Raw genomic sequence first — 4,809 nt, forward strand, 5'->3', positions numbered from 1 at the left:
GCCACCACACCCAGCTAATTTTTGTATTTTTAGTAGAGATGGGGTTTCACCATGTTGGCCAGGATGGTCTCGATCTCTTGGCCTTGCGATCTGCCTGCCTTAGCCTCCCAAAGTGCTGGGATTAGGACATGAGCCACCGTGCCCCGCCTATTTTTTAAATTTTTTTTTTTTGACACAGGGTCTCATTCTGTCACCTAGGCTGGATTGTAGTGGCATGATCATATAGCTCACTGCAGCCTTGAACTCCTGGGCTCAAGCGATCCTCCTGCTTCAGTCTCCCAAGTAGCTAGGACCACAGGTGATCAGCACGTCCAGCTCATTTTTAATTTTTTTGTAGAGATGGGGGTCTCGGCCAGGCGCGATGGCTCACGCCTATAATCCTAGCACTTTGGGAGGCTGAGGCGGGTAGATTACTTGAGGTCTGGAGTTCCAGACCAACCTGGCCAACATGGCAAACGCTGTCTCTACTGAAAATACGAAAATTAGCTGGGCATGGTGGTGTGGGCCTGTAATCCCAGCTACTTGGTAGGCTGAGGAAGGAGAATCACCGGAACCCAGGAGACAGAGGCTGCAGTGAGCTAAGATCACGCCACTGCACTCCAGCCTAGGCAACAGAGACTCTGACTCAAAAAAAAAAAAAAAAGAAAAAAAAAGAGATGAAGGTCTCTCTGCTGCCTAGGCTGGTCTTGAACTCTAGGCTTCAAGTGATCCTCCTAACTCAGCCTCCCAAAGCACTGGGATTACAGGCATGAGCCACCACGCCTGGTAAGAATTTCATTTCTTTAAAAACTCCACTTTGGGGGGTGTTAAAAACTAAGCTCCTGGGCTGGGCACAGGGCCTCATGCCTGTAATCCCAGCACTTTGGAAGGCCAAGGAGGAAAAAAATCAAATTCTGGAGTTGTAAGAACAAGTCCTTGACTACTATTAAGATTAAGATGTGTTGCAGGCTAGGCATGGTGGCTCAGACCTGTGATCACTGCACTTTGGGAGTCCAAGGCAGGTGGATCACTTGAGGTCAGGAGTTCAAGACCAGCCTGGCCAACATGGTGAAACCCCGTCTCTACTAAAAATACAAAAATTAGCCAGTAATCCCAGCTACTCAGGAGGGCCTGGCCAACATGGCGAAACCCCGTCTCTACTGAAAATACAAAAATGAGACAGTAATCCCAGCTACTTAGGAGGGTGACGTAGGATAAATCACTTCAACCTGGGAGGCAGAGGTTGCAGTGAGCCAAGATCCCGCCACTGCACTCAAAAGTCAAACTCCAACTCAAAAAAAAAAAAAAAAGATTTGCTGCTACTTAAAGCCTGAGAATGCATGGTCATTCTTCAGAGCCATAGTTTTTTTTTTTCTTGTTGAGATGAAGTCTTGCTCTGTTGCCCAGGCTGGAGTGCACTGGTGTGATCTCAGCTCACTGCAAGATCCACCTCCCAGGTTCATGCCATTCTCCTGCCTCAGCCTCCCGAGTAGCTGGGACTACAGGCACCTGCCACCACGCCCAGCTATTTTTTTGTATTTCTAGCAGACACGGAGTTTCACCATGTTAGCCAGGATGGTCTCGATCTCCTGACCTCGTGATCCGCTCGCCTCGGCCTCCCAAAGTGCTGGGATTATAGGTGTGAGCCACTGTACCCGGCCCAGAGCCATAGTTTTTAGCAGTCTTTTTTTGAGAGAGGTGTTGACCCCTCAAACCTCAACGTTCTTACTTACCTTTAAGGGATGATGCCACACAACTTGTATATCAACTACCTATATCAGGCAGTAAATTATTTCTTAGGTATATACCTCTTATGGCTTGAATGTGCCCCTGAAAAGGATGTTTTGGAAATTAAATCCTCAGCGCAACAGTGTTGGGAGGTAGGGGCCTAATGGAAGGTGTTGACATCATGAGAAGACATTCAAACCACAGGAGTAATCAAGGAAGTTTCTCCTAGAAACATTTAAATTTATGTTTTATTTTATGTATTTATTTGAGACAGGTTCTCACTCTGTTGCCCACGCTGGAGTGCAGTGGCAAAACCTCAGTTCACTGCAACCTCCGCCTCCTGAGTAGTTGTGATTATAGGTGTGCACCACCACGCCCAGCTAATTTTTATGTTTTTAGTAGAGATAGGGTTTCACCATGTTGGCCAGGCTGGTCTCGAACTCCTTAACTCAGGTGATCCGCTTGTCTCAGACTACCAAAGTGCTGTGATTACAGGCGTGAGCCACCGCTCCTGGCTAAATTCTATATATTTTAAATGTGTTAAGTCTCAAATGAAATAACATATGCAGTTTGCAAATACAAAATGGTATAATGTAGTTTTGAAATTTCTCTCATATTCAAATTTTAGCTTTCTAACTAACCCACACTGGGGTGTTTTGTTTGTTTGCTTTTTTTTAGGTGGCAAATGGTAGGAGAGAGGAATAAACATCTATCATTTTAAGCATCAAATAGTACAAAAGGTTTTCTGAACCGAAAAGAAATTACTACCAATTATAGAGTATTTAGTATTAAAACACATTTTACTCTTCCAAGATACATGGAGTGGAGAAAATTAACATTCTTAGCACTTACAATGTCACATCTGGAACTATCTCAGAGATAAAAGATCCATTTTACAGATTAATGAGGTTCAACCCAATTAGTAATTGTCCCAAAGTCTAAGTGTGAATGCCAGAGTGATGAATTGAACCCAGGTTTGTATACAAAACCACTGTTGCAACTACGGCATTCGTTTGTACTTCAAAATATTTAATAAGATCGATTTCCAGGTCCACCAATATTTGTTAGGTAACCAGTCAAGCCAGAGTGTTAGAAAAGAAATAGGAGTTGGCATGCCTAATAAACACCAAGCTAGTGGGAGGACCAGAAAACTAGTTATAAAACAGCATCAGGGAAAAAAATAGTAAAAAAAGTTTTGGGTAAAGAAAAACAACAAATTTTGCACTGGTCAAAGTGTATATACATCAACATTCTCTCACAAACAAAAAAATCTTAAATCATATTTTTGGGAGAAATAATGTTAGCAACTGTAAAGCATTCAACAAAACATTCTATGTACAAACCCAACTTGACTTTAATGAAGGATGTGCGAGAAAAAATGTAAAAAACAAAACCAAACCATACCTGTTGCTTTAACAGCTGTGGGTCTAGTGGTCATGACTGGTTTTGGAGGATTCTGAACAACTCTAGGAACCTCCTGCACCGCTTCTTGTTCATCTGGATTAGAAGAAAAAAAAAAAAAAGAAAACTGTAGTCATATTCCAGACCAGAGAAAACACTAGAGGTGACAAATCACATCTGGATTAGGAAAAAAAAAAAAGGAAAACTGTAGTCAGATTCCAGAGAAAACACTAGAGGTGACAAATCAACCGTTCATTTAACCTTTCAGCTCTAGGTTCCACCAATTTAAAAAGTGCATTTCGGCTGGGCTCGCACCTGTAATCCCAGCACTTTGGGAGGCCAAGACGGGGGTGGGGGGTGTCACTTGAGGTCAGGGGTTCAAGACCAGTCTGGCCACCATGGTGAAACCCCACCTCTACTAAAAATACAAAAAAATTAAAAAAATAAAAAGTAGCTGGGCGTGGTGGCACTCGCCTGTAATCCCAGCTACTCCAGAGGCTGAGGCAGGAGGATCGCTTGAACCCAGGAGGGAGAGGTTACTGCAGCCTGGGCCACAGAGGGTGACTTCATCTCAAAAAAAAAAAAAAAAGGGACATTTTGCTGACCCAAACAATTGGGAGATGATAAATACACAGAGCTGGAATCTTTTTTTTGTTTGATGAGATGGAGTTTCGCTCTCGTCGCCCAGGCTGGTCAAACTCCTGACCTCAAGTGATCTGCCTACCTTGGCCTCCCAAAGTGCTGGGATTACAGGCACGAGCCACCGCGCCCTGGAGTCTTTCATCTGCCTACAAACTTCAACATCAAGGGAAGGCTCTGATCATGGTAAATAAAAATTATAAATACAGCTTCATGGCCGGACGAGGTGGCTCTCGCCTGTACTGATCGCTTGAGCCCTGGAGTTCGAGACCAGTCCAGGCAACACGAAGAAACTCCGTCTCTACTGAAAATACAAAAATTAGTCGGGCATGGCGGCACGATCCTGTAGTCCCAGCTACCCAAGAGGCTAAGCTGGGAAGACCGCTTGAACCCGGGAGGTGGAGGTTGCAGTGAGCCCAAGATCGCGCCACTGCACTCTAGCCTGGACGACAGACTGAAACCTTGTCTCGAAAATACAAAACAAAACTCTTAAAGTTACATCTGCAATACTTACAAATACATACAAAAACAAAGTATTCTCCAGGCTATGATAGGACCTTTACAAGGCACACCAAACACTGCTATTGGCGGATTTTCTGCAATTAACGACCCAGCGTGATCTCTGAACATCCGAAACGGTGGCGGCTCCTCCCGTGCCTAGCCCCGCAGTCACTTTAAGTCCAAGTACCACTCCGGTGAGAACCACCCAAATACTTAGAAACCCACCAGCCCCATTTCTCCAGGAGTTTTGCTAGTGTAGGGATGCTTACTGGCTGGAATATTAAAAAGAGCTTTTTCTAAACGTCTCTATCCCCGTTTTGACAAAACCGAAAGGAGGCAGATGACGTGTGGAAAGGCCTGGTCCACAGTCACAGGCCGCGCACGCGGAAACTCATCCTCACATCCACTCTCTGCATTACCCAAAACCGACCCCGGGCGTTTGGGAGACTCAGGGTGTCCGAACCTCGGTCGTATTTCAAACGTTCCTGGGGCAAGCCCCGCACCAGAGATGGCGCCTCGGGCTTGGCCCGGGCCGAGGGCGCAGAACACGGCCTGGCCCTT

General features: G+C 45.2%; 1 protein-coding gene across 1 annotated transcript in view; it reads right to left on the reverse strand.

Annotated features, from left to right (window-relative positions):
• FNBP4 (formin binding protein 4) overlaps positions 1–3,206 on the reverse strand; it is a 51,991-nt gene extending 48,785 nt beyond the window's left edge. The window contains exon 1 of the mRNA XM_011963384.1: positions 3,112–3,206. The gene's annotated coding sequence lies outside the window, so the exon portion shown is untranslated. The remainder of the gene's footprint in view (positions 1–3,111) is intronic.
• Between the last annotated feature and the right edge of the window lie 1,603 nt (positions 3,207–4,809).

This window comes from Colobus angolensis, unplaced genomic scaffold (genome assembly GCF_000951035.1).
Source record: "Colobus angolensis palliatus isolate OR3802 unplaced genomic scaffold, Cang.pa_1.0 Scaffold61, whole genome shotgun sequence".
Classification (NCBI taxonomy): domain Eukaryota; kingdom Metazoa; phylum Chordata; class Mammalia; order Primates; family Cercopithecidae; genus Colobus; species Colobus angolensis.